General features: G+C 35.4%; 1 protein-coding gene across 1 annotated transcript in view; it reads right to left on the bottom strand.

The window, feature by feature from the left end:
- The window catches only part of LOC145993984 (ATP-binding cassette subfamily C member 4-like), a 116748-nt gene extending 97553 nt beyond the window's left edge, over positions 1-19195 (bottom strand). The window contains exon 1 of the mRNA XM_083130016.1: positions 19122-19195. The gene's annotated coding sequence lies outside the window, so the exon portion shown is untranslated. The remainder of the gene's footprint in view (positions 1-19121) is intronic.
- Between the last annotated feature and the right edge of the window lie 2034 nt (positions 19196-21229).

Genomic DNA, 21229 nt, shown 5'->3' with positions numbered 1-21229 from the left:
TGCAGTGCCAGACCTTTGATGACGTTCCCTACAAGATCTTCCACAAGGTAAATGATCCTGCGTTAGGTGAATACACACCTATCATGGAGGATGGAGGATAAATTAACTAGTCGTATCAGCACTAGTCTGGATAAGTGCTTTAAATATTTTCTACAAAATTCCCATCACAAATGTGAACCATTCTGTTCGCATACAATCGTGCCGCACTGACACATACCATCGTGCTGGAAATTTCTACTGTTATCTATTTTACTCCAGTGTTCTCGGAAATCTATTGAAACTCAATGTTTTCATGCTGAACACTTTCAGTACATGTACTACAACAGCAGAGGCAAGTTAAATATTCTCTTCAGTCCTACATGTAATATTGTATGTAGTGTTTTTAGCTGAACATATCGGATGTAAATATAACTTTTCATTCCTCCTGATTAACAATTTGTTTTTACATCTATTTGAAAATCTAAACACATTAGATATTTCAAAACGCTTACTGAAAACAGTAGACAGAATTTTCAGCAGGATTGGAAAATCTAGGACAAACATGGCAGAATGAAGTGGAGAGCGTTCAAATCCCAAGGTGAATGTCGCTTACAACAAAAAGGACTACAAAACGTTACATAAATCATTTCGATTTGGACACTTATTTAACAGAAGATTTGTCAGCTACATGAAACCACTTGTAAATGGACGTTTCCCACGATTGTTCACCTTCTATCAGGACGTCTTACATCACCGAGCAAAGTGGTGAGGTTGTGGCAGGAGATCAAGGGCACACCCACTGATACACGGGAGCCATAACATCGCTATTTATCGAGTGAGAAGTAATGGAAAATAACTTTCTCCAAAAAAATTTTCAACTGATGAATCACAAACATATTTAGGCCATGTGACTTATAAATTAAAATAATAGTTTAAAAGCACAATGTAGGTACAGTTTTACATATATTTAACATAAAAATTGTGCTTAATAAAAACACGAAATTGGGGGAAAATAACACCGAAAAGTAATAAAAGTAAACCATTAAAAAGATAATAACTAAAGATCGAACCCCCTACATTTATCTAACTCAAAATCATCAGATTTCTTGGAGTCATTAGGTAAGCAAGTATCTCAGATGAAACTTCACTTTCAAGTTGAATCTTCTAAAATCCCTTTCAATTATTTCGAAATTTCAAAATTAGTCACGACACAATATTTGTTGAAAAATTTTAAAAATTATTTTAATATCAAGCAGCATAACTAACATAAATACACTAAAAATAATATTATTAAGGTTAATACAATTAACGATTATTAAGCCAATATTTACATCCAAGTTGTTTACAGAAAATATTTTTATATCTAATTTTAATGTGATTATTAATAATGATAAATATATAAAAATAACAAATAAAATATAGCTATTAAAGTTGTGCTCACCTTGGGCTTCTGTAAGTTGAACCCCCACCCTTTACTTCTGTACATATAGGCAACGACCATGCTTGTTGACAAATATAAATATTTATCCTTGATAATGGCTGTGCAAATAAGATGAGATACGTATTTCAGGAGAACCTTTCGTGGTCCGGTATAATTGGTTCCAAGGCCCAGTATCGGGCCGTGGCCCGGCGGTTGAGAAACACTGGTCTAGATGATCGTCAACACACGCAGTATGAACACAGACAAGGGTGTATATTTACCCTTATCTGTGGTATGAATTTAGTAAATGTGGTATGAATTTAGAAGATTCTATGAACTTATAGGTTGTGTTCATGAATTCCTGAAAGAACTCTTCAAGGAAAATGTAATTCCTAACACAGTGAAAAATTTTGTTATTGGAAAAATAGACGATATCAGGTGCGTTTTCAATAATGACATTTATGACCATGAAATATTAAGGTGACAGAAGAGCATTGCGTGTGACAGTCTTGCATTGTTGGCCGTGGAATTGAGAACATTTGGAGATTTAGTAAAGTTTCTGAAGTTGAATGTTATTCGTGAAATTGCGCCGGGATTCATGAAATTTATACGTCTAACTGTCTTATCTGAACATGTCAGCGATATGTGTTGCGTGTCTCTTGTCGCTTCGGTCTAAAATCTCCCTAAAGCTAAACATTCTCCGCGCATGCGCGAGCAACAGACCAGGGTGCTTAGTCCCGACTCTCAATACGTGAGCACGGAAACGGCCATTTCGTTATCACCCCAACTCGTGATCGGCGAGAAAATCGTAGTCCTGACTGGTCGTTAACAAGTGCCGACTTCGATGGCTTACGAGTTCTTGCTAACAACTGAGAATATAGTCTGTGATGCACTGAAAAGACGTTTGTCGTAGAGGCTACACCCAAAGAACCAATCAGATTGCAAGAATTAAAATCGAGAGTCGCGAAGAATCGATCGATCTTCCTAAAAATCGATTGTGGTTTGTTTACTGTCTTATGAAGTTGACCAAATGGCGAAATTGAACATAAATGTAAAACTGCACGGAAAAATAAATAGTGAGTTCATTCCAATAGATAATATTCATATGATTTCTTGCCGCATCTCGTGTGAAGAATGATTTTCCCCTTTCATACATACCTACATGATTGTTTGGGAGTGTGTGCATGCGTGGATGTGTGTGTGTGTGTGTGTGTGTGTGTGTGTGTGTGTATATATATATATATATATATATATATATATATATATATATATAAATCAAATAAGGTAAAAGGAAACACTCACCGGACAGTAGGAAAATTCAAAATTTTCGCTAATTTATAGCATCATCGGTGTGAGAAGAAACAGAAGACGGAGATTTTAAGGACAAAAATGCATACATATTCCTAAAATTAATGTTTTGCTTGTCTTTGATACAAATAGCTGATTGGTGTCTTACGTTGTTAGGTTAAGCAGGTTAGATTTAAGGCTCTTAGAATTAATAAAACATCCCTAAATACTTTCGTTGAAAAGTTGGGTCAGTCAGGTTTAGGGTTCTTAGCATTATAACAATATCTCTAAGTGAACAAAACATCTAGTCTCAAGCACAAAACTCCCTTCGAACCTTGATGAAAATCTGCCAAAATTCAGTGTCTTACATAACCGGAAACCAAGAATGGCTATTTGCTGCAAATCACAGGTGCTCGTGTAAGCTCCTTTAATCGAAGTATCTCAGGTAAATAATACTTTGTGTAGAATTTAACAGTGCTAATTCATTTCTCCAAGCTTCAAACTTACCTTCACATATTGCTTCCAGTATTCCAAACTACTTTCTAATACATCTATAAAATTTGCATTATTGAAAAAAAGAAAAGAAAATCATTCAACATTTGAAACCGTTGCCAACTTCTCTATTAATGGCAGAATATTGGTTTTTGGTGGGTAATGTGGAGTTTGGTGAATGAGAGAAATTCAATTTGGTGTGGAAAAACAAGCTAGGATAAAAACATGACAAAAATCTGAGGCTGCTTTGTCAAAAATGAAAATTGTTACTTCTGGAAGTTTATGACAGAGCCACACAATCTTCATTGTGTACCTCAACCCATCTACTTACCATTCAAGTTAACATTTCTGGAAGTGAGAATATCCTTAGCTAGTTACATGCAATAACTTATGGCAAGTTGTGAATATTCTTAACTAGATGGCACCTCCATTGCAGGAAGAACACAGTAATTGCATGACAAATTGTATGCTGTAACTTATTAATGCGTAATAGCACCAAGAAGTTACAGAACTGGTATTATAAATTTACACAGAGATCCAAGTTGTGGAAATTATGGGAGTGCAATACAGAGCTTTTTTGGAAACTCTGAGCATTGGCACATAATACCAAAGACATGTTTTTCATTTCATAAATTTTCAGTAAATTATAATGTCTATAACATGTAAATTTTGCATTCCTAGATGCTATTTAATGATTGGTACAACAACTTTAATTCCTCAAAATTATTTATTCAGTGAAGTGTAATTTTCAGTCGTTATAGTACCGAGACTGTAATGTGCAAAGATTTATGAATTATAATGACAATCTTAGGGTAGGATTTCCCTTACTCTTTCAGTGGAGTTTTAAGTCCATTTTTGTGCACAGATAGGCTAATTGGGACTGAACCTACAGTTTAAAGTAGGATCCGAACCACAGTGCCTCACCGGTTCTCAAACTTGGAGCCCCTTGATTGCAAAGCAAATATGTTACAACTATGCCATCGGGGAAGCACTCTTACCATTTGAAGTAGATGATGTAACAAAAATAATTTTGGATGTTGTATGCAAATGGAAATATAGCATAATAATAATAATAAAAAAAAAGTCTAAGAGACTGAAAATGAAATCCAGAGTCCCCTTGATGTTGAGGTAATTAAGATTTGACTAATTTATTAATGGGGAGACTGTTCAAAGAAGTCCTCCCATTAATGACTATTGCAATATTATTGTACAAGAACCAGATGGACCTAACTCAAATTTATGTAATTTTCACGAGTAATTATGTCTGAATCTAAAAAAAAGTCAGTAATTTGAAGATACTTAAATTCTCTTTACCACTAATGAGAAAAGCTGGACATGGGTGAATCTGGCTCCAAAAAGGACTTTTTTAGAGTTACATTCCTCTGGTTCTCACACGACAATATATGACATGAGGTCGTCTTTATGCACCGAGAAGCTACAGTTTAAAGTGGGATCTGAACCATCAAGTGCCTCTGCTGAGTATTGAACCTGGAATCCCTTGATTACAAGATGGTAATATTTCCAATACACCAGTGAATAGGCTTGAACTGTCAGTGAGCAAATGAGTAAGGTAAACCAATTTGCATAGTGAAGTACATGTTTATGCCATTTTACAACTTAATTTGTAGCTCTACGAGGAAACATTGGAGTATTGCAGCACACGCGGACCATGGCTATTTATAGTTTTAAAGTTTTAACATTCCAAGGAGCAGTTTCTAATCAGGGAAACAGCATGGTAGTATGACGTGCACCTGTAATGGGTTTTAGATTTTTATTGTTTTTTAACAATACACCTTTTACCAATCCTATATCCTGAACCTATGGAGAGTTCGACGTGGTTATGATTTATACACAACCTAAACATAAGCAGCCTGAGGAAGGGAGCAGTTGCATCCAGAAACGTCGCAAGAGTTACCTCGATACTTGCAAAACGTAAGTTATTATAATATTTATATACAAATCTGGAGGTATTTACATGGTTAAGATTTCCGGTAGAACAGCTCTGAAAAATATATTCGCAATGCAACTTTTCTAAATCAAGTGGTAGGTGATTGTGTACATTATGAAACATGTATTCATGAAATCAGATACACTCTGATGCAGATCTTTTGTACACAGAAAAGGCAGTTAAAAAAAAACTGATTACATGGAAACTTTGCATGTAATAAAAATAAGTTGCTTTTTCAGCTTTTTAAAACTTTAGAAAACCCTTTAATGTGTTCTATTACAGCTCTTGCAATAACAATCTTCTACAACAACACACTACTTTATGGCAAGAGTAACTAAGGCAATGAAGTACATTGATATTTCATAACAACAAACAAGTCTTAAAAACTGTTGCAAAGGGGAAGCTTTAAACAGAATAAAATGAACCTTTTCATGTTTCATCTTGCATATGAAAATATAAATCTCCTTTCTTTAAAGAAATATATTTTAAGGTAACAGCCATCCAAGCCATATGAAATGGCTGATGTGCATGGAGTATATAGTGCATTTTACTGAAAAATTATCTGAAAATTCTGGCTCAAGCAGATGCTTAGTTTTCTGTTGGTTGGGACCAAATCTTCAAAATAAAAACTTTCCAGCAGGTAGTAAAAATAAATAAGTGAACCATTTAAAGCATTCCATAATTAAATGAAAGAAGTAAGGAATTACCACTGCTAACAATATTGAAATAAAGTTCTGGTGTACCGTTACATGTTATATTTCAAAAAGAATGTCACAGAAAACCTATTTCACACAAACTTAATAACATTAAAGCACATCTGAAGATTCACACACACACACACACATGCAGAGTTGACAGTGGATGGGAAAGCTGAATTTTCTTCCATCCCTCCATCTTTGATTTTTGTTGCCATAGGAGGGCGATAGTGAAGCACCATGTTTTTAAAAGACACCTCCATCTTTGTTTTAGGATGCCAATGGTCCATTACATTAAACATCTATGTGCCTCAGGAGTGTTTTCACCAGCACAGTCTATTGGTGTCATGAACCATGGTCCTCTGGATACCCACTGTTACCTGCAAAGATAAAAAAAGGCCTGTCCTGAGTTTCCACTGTAGATAATAAATATCCCAATAACAATTGAAAGTAACTTCACTTAAAAGATTTTAAAGGATCAGCAGGAATTCAAGTATTAACTTATGAGCACTTCTATAATCTAAGTGCACATATCCGGTGATGGTTATCCCAGTCTCTTATGAAGAAACTGTATGTTAAATTTGGCAATCCTCTAAAGTGCCACATTTATAGAAATATTGAGTACTTTCGTTCAAATCGCAATGACAATGTTTGACTTCCACAAAAGCTCTATTTCCATAGCAAATGGAATGTTGAACAAATGAACAAGAAATAGCCCCATGTAGTTGTTGCACTTTTTTACACTCTGTGCAGTGCAGGTGTATCCAGTGTCAAGAGTAGTGCAAGGAAATCACATTCAACCAACTTGACGGAAAGCAGTGTTCGAGTTAAGAAGTTTAGGTTAGTTTAGTTTATTTGCGTCCAAGGACTACCGGTGTGTACAAATTACAGTACATGGTAATATAGGACATGTCAATACTTACATTACAATACAATATTACATTAATAGATTTTACAAATTCAAAATATATAGCCAAAAATTGTAAAAAAAAATGGGTCTTACTCTGGTATTATATCAAAATCACAAAAAAATATAACATGAGAAGATATAGAACATTGCAGCCTACTTCTAGGTGATACTAATTATCCACTTTCATTTGACATTTAATTTTACAAGAATAATATGTGATTATACTACATTATGTACATTTGTCTTATGTAAAAGCCGCTTCCATGTATTCAGCTATAGAATAAAAAACATGCTTCAGAAGCATTGATTTTATCTTGTGCTTGAATATCATCACTTTTGGTTCTTTCCTCACATCTTGTGGTAGTTTATTATAGAGATCTATGGAAGAGTTTAAGGGACCTTTCTTACATAAGTTAAGGTGGCAGTGTTTTATGTGAAGTTTGTCTTTATTTCTTGTGTTTAGGCCATGTATTTTCTCATTTGTGGCAAAGTTGGAAATATTTTGCTTAACATAAATTAAGCACTCATAAATGTATATGCAGGGGAGAGTTAACACATTAAGTTTACGGAAAAGAGTTCTACATGAATAAGTTTTCTTTACTCCAGCTATGATTCTTATAGCTCTTTTTTGAAGCATAAAAAGGACATTGGAGTGGCCCTTGTTACCCCAAACCATGATACCGTATCTTAGTAAAGCATCAAAGTTTGCCATATAAAGGCACTTTACAGTTTGGGTGCTTGAGATGTCTACCATTTCTCGAAGGGCATAGCACACACTACTTAATTTTGATTGTAGCGTGTTTATGTGTTCTGTATAGCTAAGGTGTTCATCCAGAATGATACCCAGAAATTTTGAATTTTTGTTAGGCTCTAGTTGTGTATTCCCAGATATTAGATTGAGGCTTATTTGGTTTCTGGTTTGGATTGTAGAAAATGTAATGTAATTTGTTTTTTTGCTGTTGAGGAGTAGATTATTATTTAAAAACCAGTCATCTAATTTGTTTAATACGTTATTAGCCTTAGATTGTAGAGCATCTTTGGAAGTGTCTGTTAATATAATATTTGTATCATCAGCATATAATATTGCATTTGCCTCAGGTATAACATTTGGTAAATCATTTATGTACATAAGAAACAAAAGAGGGCCAAGAATACTTCCCTGAGGCACCCCACATGTTACACTTTTCATGGTGGAGTGTTGATGTGTTACGTATCCTTGTGCTGTGGTGTGAGCGATTTCTACAATTTGCTTTCTATTGGTAAGATAAGATTGAAACCACTTTTGTGGAAGTCTACGAATACCAAGTTTTTGAAGTTTCCACAGCAATATCTCGTGATTTACAGAATCGAAAGCTTTTGATAGGTCACAAAAGACTCCTACCGTGTGATTACAATTATTCAGAGATTGTGTGACACATTCTACTAAGTCTGCTAACGCTGTTTTCGTGCTTCGTTTGGACCTAAAACCATGCTGCTACAAGCTTAAGATTGAGTGTTTACTACAGAAATTTTCTACTCTCATCATTATTGCATGTTCAATAATTTTTGAGAAGACTGAGAGTTGCAAAATGGGCCTGTAATTTGATAAATCCTTTGGGCCATTTTTCTTCAGTAATGGTTTAACAACAGCTATCTTTAGCCTGTCTGGGAAAATACCCTGTTCAATGGAATTGTTTATTAAATGTAGTAATGGTTGACACAGGGAACTATAACATTTCTTAATTAGGAAGTCTGGTATTTCATCAATGCCCGAAGATCGTTTGTTTTTTATACGCCTGAAGATTATCTTTAATTCCTGTTCAGTAATGGGGGAAATGAACAAGGATTTGTCATTTACTGTTATGTGTGTAGAACATTCTTCTGGAGCAGCCATAAGCCCATTCCTTCTATTTGGAACTGCATTTACAAAATACTCATTGAAAGCATTCGCAACATTAGGGGGATGTTGGACTTCTTTCCCATTAATGCATATCACCATATTATTACCTAAAGATTGGTGTTTTGTTGATGCATTTCTTATAATTTCCCCACATTGTTTTACATTTATTGTTTGAATTATTGATTTTACGGTCATTATGTCATTAATTTTTGATTGGTGGAGTACCTTTTTATATATTTGCTTATACCTCTTGTAATATTTCAGAAAAAATGGATTGGGATTCACTTTACTTTCAGAATGGAGCATTTTTAGTTTTCTACTTGAGATTCTGATTCCGTTTGTGACCCATGGTTTACACTCAGTGGATATGTTTACTTGTTTAGGAGAAAACATTCATTGTGTAACAAGATAATTTTGTTCAGAAAGAGATTAAATTTTTCGTTTGTGGAAGGTAAATTATAAATATCTTCCCAATTTTCGCTGTTTAGTTTTCCAATAAACATGAGTATAGAACCTTCATCATATTTACGTTTCTGCATTTTTAGTGGCTTTCTATGATATTCAGTAGCTTCTCTTTTACATGTGAGACATAAAAATTGTGCTTCATGGTCGGAGAAGTGGACTGATACGTTTTCACATTGAAACTCTTTTGAGTGTACACTTATTAACATGTGGTCTATGAGGGAGAGTGTCTCTTTCGTTATGCGCATGGGTGTACAAGTAGTTACAATTTGCTTTAGGCTAAAAGTGTTTATTGTGGCTTCAAAGTGCAGTTTCCATCCTGTATTTTTTAGAAAATCAATGTTTAGGTCCCCACATACCACAATTTCACATGTATAACTTTTTAATTCATCTAACAATACTGACAGATTTTTTATGAATATTGTATAGTCTGCATCAGGTGTTCTGTAGCAACATGCTATTATGAAATTATATTGTGCAAGAAGTACAACACTAACTTCAACATGTTTTTCTATAGGTCTCACAGTTTTGGGGACAATTTGTTTGGCAATTATATCATTTTTTGTAAATATGCCTGTTCCCCCTCGTTTTATTAGAGACCTTGATGAGAAACTAGCTAGGTGGAAATTTGGAATTTGAAGGTAAGTAATTTCATCTTTGGACAGCCAGTGCTCAGTAACACACAGTACATGTGCATCTAAACATTCATCGGTTAGGAGCATTTCTAAATCTAACACTTTGCCTGTAATACCTTGAATGTTTAGATGCACAATATTGCATTGTATAACTTTCTCCTTCATTTGAGAGAAATTATTGGGTGTAAGACCCTGTTCCTTAGTTTTAACAGTTACAATATTTGTTGCATTTTTACATTTTACAATAAAAAATCATCTTTAAATTTGCCCGGAACACTCCTTATTCTATCAGATGTTCGTGCAGATGGTTCTTTTTGTTTTACATTAACTCTTTTGTCATTTTCCACTTCCTTGTCTTTTTCATCTTTTCTCACTTCACTATAATGTTCATTTTCTTCACTACCTTTTTCATCACTTATCATTTTACTGCATGTTTCACCATTCATCACAAGACAGACTTTTCCGCTATTTACCACATCACTATATTTCTTTACATTTACCACTTCACTTCCCTGATTATTTATGGGGTGCCATTTCAGTTCAATAGGATTGCACTTTCTTCTTTGGTTTATAATGTATTCAGTTATCACCGTACCTATTGCTTTTGACACCTTTTCTTTTCCAGATCGGTTCAGATGCATGCCGTGATTTGTGAAATTGTTTCTCTCTAGCCTGCTTACATCAACAATATCGACATTACTAAAGTTTTTACACAGATGTCTGATATTCTTGTTTGTCTCTTTTATGGCCACATTAACACACGATTCTGGTATGAGATCGTATCTCGTTGGTATATTAACTACGATCACTTTAGAGTTTCTTATTTCAGGTAGTTTCTTTTCCAATGTATATATCACATCATGACCCTCATTGCATGCTACATTGTTTGAACCTGCCATTACTACTACACAGCTGCTGATTTCTTTGTTTTGAGGTTTTAGGCTACTTACAACCTGCCCAATTTTTTCAACAAATGCCTGTCTGCTGCTTTGAACGGTCATTTGATTAGTTAGTACGCACCACGTGACCATACACTGGTCCGAAAGGTAGTGCAGATGGTGCAGACACCAAATACACTACTTGACTCCAAATCAACAAACTAGACGACTCAGTGCTGCACCGTGCAACCAACCATAGGCATAGCTAGAACTTTATATTTGGGTGTGCACAAAGAAAGAAAAATGAGGTCTTGTACCTTTTCAATAGCATATTTTGTAATACAATCACTTGGCTTTTTAACTGCACTGATCTCTGTAAAGGAATATAAATTCACTAAATGACAGTGTTGAAAATTTCTGAATATATGTAGTAGAAAAAATCAAATTGCATAGAAATTACACACACAAAAAAATGTTCATAAATGTTAGAAACAAATTCATCAAAATACACGTCATCCATAACAAGAGACGTCTGTCAAAAGGTACAATGTTCTTAAACTCATCAATAACTTCATTTACATCAATAGACGAAGCTTTTTCCTGTTCCACAAATAGCAAAAGCATGGCTTCCAATCTATCCTGCATCTGAGTTGCTCTTAATTTAGTTTTAACTTGGGTAAGCTTGGAGAAAGCTCTCTCACACTTGCAGCTTGTGACAGGTATAGAAGAAAAGCGCTGTAGTACAGAGTAGAATGCAGTAAATATCTTCTTTCTCTCTTCTTTCTCCAACCACTCAAACCACTCCTGTAGCGTAACCGAAGAACTTTCCTTAGGTACAGAGGATTTTCTTTTCAGAAGTCTTACTTCTGCTGCCAACTCGTCGCCTGACAACAATTTAGATTGAAAAGCCCTTTCATTCCCACCTATTCTACTTCTAGGGAAAACCACCAGGTTTGGTTGGTACGGTCCTAATTTCAACCTTACATCACATTCTGTTCTGTTATGTGGTATTGCATTCACAGGGTCTCAAGGATGTACTGATATGTCAATAGGCTTACCTGGTGTTTGTTCAGCATCAGGAGCATCGAAACAGGATGGTTTGTTACTTACAAGTTCACCGATACCACTACAACTTGCACTATTACAAGCACTACCACTTGAACTTTCAACTGTCTGGTTTCGATCGGGACCACCTGGTGTTTGTTCAGCATCAGGGGCATCAAAACAGGAAGGTTTGTTATTTACAAGTTCACCGATACCTACTACAACTGGCATCATCACAGGCGTTTGAACTTTCAACTGTCTGCTTTCAATCGGGACCACCTTCGTTTCTTTTCAGTTTTACGACAAAACGATCCATCTTCTTTTAGAGCATAGACTCACTATTTAAAAAAAGTACGGTAAGTTTACACGAACGAAATATCACGTCCATAAGCAGCAATTTTCATCATATAATGGCTCCTTCCGAGAGACGAATTTACAACAGAATCGAAAAAGCAAGTACAACGACAGTTGCAATGAAGTAAACTAGTCGGTTCAGGAAAGAGATTTTAATACCAGCCACCAGTGACATTGATAAATAAACTTCCAACAATATAGTTGCATTGTCAAAATGTTTACTGATAAGCTTTCTGCCTCACAGAAAGCATACAATAATTAGTTGAATGTGAGAATGGAGGGGAAGACGATTGTTGGCAGCAAATATGTTACTGTGACATTGTTGTTATTGTTATACATATTGTATCCCTGTATTATATCAGGTTTTAATTTTGAGCGTTCAGTAAAGAAAATATCCTATTTCCACAAATATAGGTAAGTTTTAGACCAATATTGAGGAAGGGGGGTGGGATTCGGGGATAAACTCAGCGAGTTCAATATTTCGAATAATCTCTACTTTTAATAATTTTATCCTGGAAAAAGAAAGATGCCGCTTATTTTCTCTCTTATTGAAATGTCTATCTTTAATTCCCTTTGATAAAGCAGCTTATTAGGGTGTGCCTAGGCACACCCGGCACACCCTGTAGCTACGCCTATGCAACCAACTAGATGCTTTGGTGCAAAGAGAGTCAAAAATGCAGCCAACTAGACAGGGCTAATGTGTTATGACTCCTAGGTATTTTTTAAACTTGCCTACAACAAATGAGGTTAGATAAATTATCATACTCAATTTACATTCTACAAATTCTATTACATTTCAACAATCTTGTTATTCGTATCCAAATTAAACGTGTATCATATTTAATCCCATGCTCATTGTGTGGCAAACATTATAGATTATGCTAACTGTGAATGTTATGTGAAGGCTTCCATGTAAAGTATTGTCTGGAATAAAAATAGTTATATGATTTTATGAAACATTCACGTAACATTTCTATTAATAAAAATGCTTCCACATAAAATTGTCCCTAGCATGGTCTTCTTGTATACTGGTAGGGTTTCTTCTTATTATTATTACTACTTGTATCTAAGAATAAAACGTTTGGATGACATTTGAAGAACTCAGAAATGTTTAAGTTTAAAATTTACGGATAACACACATTTTGTAATAATAAAAAGGTGAGAGAACAGAATACTAGACTTATTGTAGAATATAGATAATTATGAAACAACACTGCACATGTATTCATAATACAGTAATGGTAATAAACATAGTACTTCACATCTTTAATAATGCAGTTCATATATGAGATGAGTGCAATTTAAATACTTCATGGAAAAATTATTAACAATAATTATTCCAGACTTCGAACATCTACATACCTAGCAGCCAAGTGTTCCTTGTACCTGCCTTATTCTTATATTGACAAAAGTATCTGATGTTGGAATTCCTCATGTGTCCACCCTGGATACCGAGAGTAGTCACAATATTTTCATTTTAATTGAAGGTCTGAAAAAGAGGAAAAGTACTGTAACTTTTGCACAAATAATTGGGTTAACAAGTTGAGGTATTTGATCATAATAAGATACTGCACAAACTTAATAATTTTCTTTAAAAAATATATATATATTCATGTTATTCTGAATGAGAAATACCATCCCATCTGATGTTACACATTACTCAGGTGTTTACTTCTGATTTATTTGAAAATAGCAACTGTTTTGAAAACCACACAAATTCACCTTTTACTGTGTTCCAATAAAAAATATTAAAAGAATATCACTCTGGAACTGTTATTTCCATGAGCACCTTTGATTTGGTTTATCTTAACAATTATAATTGTGTTGTTTTGTCCATGCAAATAGAAATACAAGATAAAAAGTGATACAATTTTGTTTGCTAATCCAGAACTATATGGATAGTATTGAAAATAAACTAACATGTTCGCTCGCACAATATACCTACCTACATGGCCAGTCAGCCACTCATTTCAGTATTTATGTTTTATTACATTTTATTGTAGAAGCTGTCTAAAACCCACCACATGATGGATGTCAATAGGTGTTATTATAATGAAACAAAAATAATGTACACTATCGTACCTCCGTTTGACATCCAGCTGATCTGCTTGTATCATTGAGAACTTCATCCATTGTGAGGAGCAATAACCACCATAGCACTGCACACTTGCTCTATACACTGGCTGATGACCTATAACTATGTGGCTGGTACCTCCATGTTGTGAAAATGAGAGCTTCTAGCACCTATAAAATTATTTCAGAAAAAATAAATATAAATTATCTTACAAGGAAACTTCTATCAAACAGTTCCCACTGACTCAAAGATTTTCATGCTTAAAATAAATTCATGCTACCCACTATCAACACATGACATAAGGTAGTTCAAACTGAGTGCAATCTGTTGATGGTTGCATATAGAAAAAAATATTTTCCCCTTTTCAATTGATGGTTATGAATACAGTATACCAAGTACCCCCTCCCATGCACACACACACACACACACACATATATACATTACTAAAGACATTTTTGTCACAAAAAAATGTTTCCTCTCACCAGTGTCTGGGCAACGGAATGGAGTACTTTCACTTTTACTGGTGCTTAGGCGGTTAGGTAAGATTTTGTGATTACAATAATAAAAACAAAGATAATTTTACATTCCCGTCGTGATAAAAAAATAGATTTGGAATAAATTCTAATGTCTGTAACTCTGTAAATATACGTTTCTATGCCCCTAAACTTCTGATATAGTCTTAACAACAGTTAATCTTTCCATGGCGAATTTTTCCTGGAAATTCGAGGGAGTAGGTAATTTAGTACACATGACCTGCAATTAATACAACTTAAAACATAGTGTCAAAATTTCCTTCAATATCTTTATCATCAGTTCACGTACTGTATAAATCATGCGTACCATTTTCCCCCCTATATATAACATATAGGAGTGGTGCCTAATTGAAGTATTTTATAGTACCCTGATTTCATTTACTGGTTGCAACAGGACAATATGTTGCAGAAAATTAATTGTTCTTATTTTGTGCGGCATCGTTATTTTACATTTTGATGTGACGGGTGTGGAATGTTGGCATACATTTCCCAGGTGTATCAAAATATATTTTGCAGTAGTATTTTATTTCGCGATTGCTAAGCTTAAGGAATGTTGCAAAAATATCAGCTATAATTCTTACAAAGTACGTGGAACAATGTAATTAACAATAAGAAGGAAAATGGCACGAAGTATTTAATTCTTTAGGTACATTGTAGCAACAATTCACAATACATACGTATTTCACTCTCCCCCAGATTTGTTCCAATTGCCCTTAATGTTCATACTCAATAATATTAATAACATACTAACATCACGTACTTACTCGAAATACGACTGAAACGAAGTGGGCTTGCAATTCTTCTTTCTTCAAAACCTTCCTCCGCAACAGCTGATAGTGTCCATCTTGAAAATCTGCAGCCGTGAACGAACTCGGTAGGTCCCTGGCTTGTGAGTGGATTCCACTCGTTTTCTGTTAGCACGCCCTTAACCATATTCGTTAACGAAGAGTGGAGACTACACTAAATGGCATTCGTTAGCCTTTCTTGACAAAAACGTCATGAACTCGTTAGACTTTAAGGTGTGGGCAGTTCAAGACTAAGGCCCCAGGTGACACGATGCACGATATTGAGAAAATGGTTCAGTCCGAGAGATACAGAAAAGCGACACATGCAGCTTGTCGTGTAGCTTCGGTTCGGAAGGTTGCATATATTTCTAATGGCCGTTTCAATGTGACACTGTTGCGTGTCGCTTCCGTCTGAATTCTCCTTTACACACCCAGAGAAAACGCCACTGCATTATGCTGCTGTCAATCCTGCTATGTCCGTGACTACATGGTCAATCTACAAAGATAGTAAACATAGGTTTGCATGACAAATCGACTAGCGTTTCATAAAGAAACTAAATAACAGGCAGCAACTTACTTTACATAAGTCTTGTAGATTATAGCTGAAGTCGATGCTCTTTTTTACCAACTTCTTAATCAATTTATCGATGATTTGAATTGTGGTGGCCGACTTTTAAAAACGTGCACAAATTGAATCTGTACAGGCAAAGTTCCTTCCTACTACACAAATCCTTCTGTTTTTTTTTTGTTTTTTTTATCGAATCAGAACCTCATTAGTAACAAGCTTTTGCGGAAAACGCACACACTCCACACAGAAACCGGTCCTGACACTATTTAAAGGTTGTAAAGATAGAAGGATAAAAGTCTCAGATACGAAAAGTGCTGTTTGAACTGTGACATTATGCCAAATGCGACGGATTAGATGAAATGGATGCATTGGTAGGGACAGGTACAAATAAAACTCATGCTCAGACCAGAACTTTTAAGTGGCGAGAACGTAAATCGAACAACGCGGTGACTGCACAAGTCTGAATGTAGGTGTAGGTAAATACGCCACGTTCAAGGACGTATTTAAGGGAGGGCGGTCCGGACCCCCTACAATGAAAGACAAACCGTCTAAAATTAAAGACAAAATACTTGTAGCTGTTGTATAATATGAAGTTCATTTACATTATTTACATTTAATTGTTAATATACATCTTTGCATTAACAGTGCCTGTGAAAATTTATGCGCAACACTAACGCACAGATTTTTATGTGATAAAAACATGTAAAATATTAAGGTATTTATGTGCTAAAATAGTGAAAATAAGCACTTATGAAACAAATATATGTGACAATATTTTTAAAAAATGAAGGAAAAACTGTCTTGCTTTTACACGCGTGCATTGCAGTGGGTGGTGAATATCATCCTTAGGTTGTCAGTTGTGAAATACTGAAGATTGTCCCAGAACAAGGCTTTGTAATGTGAAAAGGTGCGTTCCACATCACAGGTTGTCAACTTTGCATATTTAAACGAAGCCAGTTGTTTCACTGTGAATCTCTCTGGAAGCGATACAGATGTGTCACGGAAGGAGCTTTTTGTATAATTGTGCCCGCTATCTTCCCGCCTACCTTTCCGAGTGCCTCGAGGGCATTATCAATCTCATGTACTGCATCAATCAAAGGCAAATCAGAGGTTTCTAAAGTGTTGATTACCTTTACCAATCCTCCGTGGCAGAGTGGTTAGCACATCGCACTACGACGCCAGGGGTCCTGGGTTCGAATCCAGGCCTGGCATGGATGTTTGCGAGTGTTCATTATCAATTTCATCATGTCATTGCTCATCCCCACCTTCGCAAATTAGCCAAGGTGGCACAAAAAGCGAAGTAAAATCAACCAATCAATCAATCAATCAAAAATGTAAAATTTGTTATTTAAAAAGGGAAAATATGTACTAAACATGCTCTATCGTTAAACTATTTGATTTTATGTGAAAACAAAGTAAACATATTATCTCGTTCTATGACATATTGTGGGGTGTAATGGGTGTTCCTTCCACATAGTGCACCCAATTGTCAACCTCACTTCCACGTAGTACACCCTGGACTGCAGACCAACGAGCAAGTATAATTTTCTTGTGTTGTCCTGTGTTTTGTCGTTATTTGTGCTGAGTGCTCCTTTACAGCCTCAGCTTTTAACGGAAGTCAGAATATTTTATGTTTTTAGTTATGCAACGTTATAGTTGTTATATGTAACGATAAGGGTCTGTACATGGTATAATGTGACGGGTGCAAAATAGCCTTAGTGCTGATGCACCCAAAATTTTAAATTCAAATTTAAATTCAAATAGCATATTGTAACCACCAACACATTTAAAAAGTTTCCATTGCCAGGCCTTTCCAAAAACTCCTTCCTATGGATCATAAAGATTTCAACTTAAATCGGTTCTTCTTTCCCATTTACAGTAATTTACTAGAATCAATCTTCTTTTCATATCTTTTGGTGAAGAAATTCATTTGTAATAACTAGCTTTAAATTTCCGGACCCTCATTTATTCTCTTCTAGCTCCATTTCAATCGACAATTCATCCACCGTTAAATGGACAAGTTAAAGTTACAGTGGTGTAAGTCACTTTCTTAAAAAGAGAACAAAGTCTGACTCACAGCACTTTGCTGATCAACACAACATCACTAGACCTTAAACTGTCATCTGTTGACAGTTGCATGAATCTCTGATATACTTCACGTTTTCTGTTAACACATTGACTTATATAGATTTGGTTCCTGTGTCAATGTCTTTTTTTTTTTTTTTTTTTTAAAAAAGTGACTTACACCACTGTAACTTTAAACCGTCCAAATATACTTTTCATAGTTTAAGACTGATCTCAGTCTTATACTTTTGCAGAAACGTATAACCCAACAGCAGAACTTATGGTTATTCTATAACAATGAAAACTTCCATTGGATTGGTGCTTTCAATAATTTTGAGCACTGAGTTACGCTTGCCAAAAACTCAAGTTCTGAATCTTAGTCCTAGCTCTCACTTCATTTTTATACTGAACAGCCTGCTATAATTTACACACAAATTCTGATTTGTACAAGTATCAGCTGTTCAAATCCCGGCCTGGCTTGGCTTGGATGTTTGCGAGTGTACATTATCAATTTCATCATGTCGTTGCTCATCCCCATCTTCGCAAATCAGCCAAAAGTGGCACAAAAAGCGAAGTAAAATAAAGCAAATCAATCAATCAATCATAAATGTAAAATTTGTTATTTAAAAAGGGAAAATATGTAGTAAACATGCTCTATCGTTAAAATATTTTGATTTTATGTGAAAACAAATAAAATATTCTCTCCTTCTGCTTCCACCAGATTTCTACCACTTTCCTCTAACCTTAAGTGAAAGTTGTGTTCCAACATGGTTACATTCCCCTGAATCTTAGCTTCAAGACTTATGGATTCTTCTTGCATCTTGGCTTCCAGACTTATGGAGTTTCCTTGTATCTTGGCTTCCAGGTTGCTGAAGTTTTGTTGCATCTTGGCTTCCATATTACTGAACTTGACATGTTCTTGTAGTCACAAGAACACGGTTTAACTAAAACAGCAAATAATAAGTTCACATGAAGACTCGAAAGCATTCATGTGATGCATCTCAGGGTATTGGGTAATATCTTTCTGTCAGTTCTTGAAATAAAAATCAAAGTTAAGTTTTCAATAAAAAAGAAGTCTATTTTTCTTCTTTGTAAACTACCTATAAATACTTACATGCCTAACATAAAATCCATTTCACTCAAAGAAGTTAAACTTCATATAATTCAACTTGATTACTCTATTCAAACTCCAAGCCCGAACTTCAAAGTAAAGACAAAACAGAATCGTAATTCCCATGGCAACAGCCCATACAAGATATGTACATACAGGTCAGTCACTATCCTGACATTATCAGTGATAGGTTTAAATATCACATACCACAAGAATCACAAAATAAATAACAGAGATTAAGATTAATAACAATTAATATTTGTAGAATAAGAAATGAAATTAACAACAGTAAATATTGGTCCAAGGGGAAAGAACGTGTCAATTGCCCCTTCCGAAGAAAAACAAAATGAACGACGAAGTGGAAAATTTCTACCAGTCTAGGAGATTTTGGTTTGAATCTCTGGATAACAGTTTACAATTCTTCGCAGGTTCTGGGACAAAACTGGATGTTTGAAGAAGGATTCAATATTTGTACAGCATGGGACTTCTGGTATATTTTTAATAGACGATGACATTTCATGCAAATAAGAAGAACAGATCAAATAAACATTCAGCAGCCTATTTCAATATGGCCTCGCTCCATAACGTGTTGTAATCACAAACTCATTTAAAACGTTTCTAGTGCCAGGCCTTTCAAGGGTACCTTCCTATGGATCGTGAAGATTTTAACTTAAATTGGTTCTTCATTCCATGGTCAGTAATTTACTGAAATCAATCTCCTTTCATATCTACTAATAAAGGGGTTCATTTTTAATGGCTAGCTTTAAATTTCTGAACCCTCATTTACTTGTCTACGAACTTATTCTCTTCTAGCTCCTTTTCAATCTACACTCCATCCACCATTAAATATACTTTTCATAGTTTAAGACTGATCTCAGTTTTATACATTCGCAGAAACGAATAACCCAACAGCAGAACTTATGGTTAATCTATAAAAGTGAAAACTTCCACTGGATTGGTGCTTTCAATAGTTTCCAGCACTGAGTTACGCTTGCCAACAACTCAAGTTCTGAATCTTAGTCCTAGATCTCACTTCATTTTTGTGCTGAACGGCCTACTATAATTTACACACAAATTCTGATTTATACAGCTATCAGCTTCTCCGCCAGACTGGGAAATGTCTAATGTTGTCCCCAGTTTCATTCTATGCTAGGCGAGGGGTAAAATCCTGCACCTAGTCCAGATAAGATCCGGTGTCCCAACAGAAGTTCCTTGTTACTGCCACACTACGCTGTTCCCCAGAGCTGGGATATATTTCAGCGATGTCTATCTGCACGCCAATACTCATCATTTGAGTTCTGGGATAATTATTGTTATCTCTCTGTGGAGAATAACGTTATCTTGGCGAGGACAAACCGTTGTTAGGATACAGTCTATCGTAAGGATTACTTCTGGATGCTGAATATTCTCGTCGTGATCTAAACTGACGCTGCTGAACGGTAATTATTTCCATTTCTAGGGTATGAACTCTCAGCTTGGTTACTCCTGTTTTGCTGCTGAACTAAACGAGCTCTATCTCTGCTGTTTTCTTGAGAGCCATTCTCTCGTCTCCATGTCGACAGCCAAGCATCTTGTTCCTCTGCTTGCTCATATCTCTTAACAAAATCCGCTAAAAGATCCACGCTGTTCGGAGCATGAGCCAAGCACAATTGCTTTCCTCTACAAGGCAGCTGTCTGATGATTAGACTAACTACTTCCTGCTCGGTGTAATGATTACTCAGATTCCTATAGGCAGAGTACAAAGACCAAACATATTCCTCCATATTGTTATCATTCTGTTTATTGTACCGCCTTGTCCTCACAAACACCAGTTATCTCTCTTTCCCTTGTGTTGAAGCAAATCCGTTCTTGAATTCTCTGCAAAAATCAGAGTAAGTGCGGAAATCGTTCTTATGCGAATAAAATCAGTGATAGGCCTTTCCAGTTAACAAGATTTCAATCCTATAATGTTGAGGAATCTGTAGAATTTCAAGGTTTGTATTCAATTCCTTTAAATATATTTCAGCTGAAGTAGCGATAATATTGCCGTAGAACTTTCTCATAGAATTGATGTCTGCCATCCTAGGAGTTACACCAGTATGTACAATGCATGAAGGAGGCTCTCTTCTGTT

The sequence above is a fragment of the Lepisma saccharinum genome, chromosome 10, assembly GCF_977018435.1.
Source record: "Lepisma saccharinum chromosome 10, izLepSacc3.1, whole genome shotgun sequence".
Lineage (NCBI taxonomy): Eukaryota > Metazoa > Arthropoda > Insecta > Zygentoma > Lepismatidae > Lepisma > Lepisma saccharinum.
The sequence above is the reverse complement of the archived record's forward strand: the minus strand, read 5'-3'. Positions and strand labels throughout refer to the sequence as shown.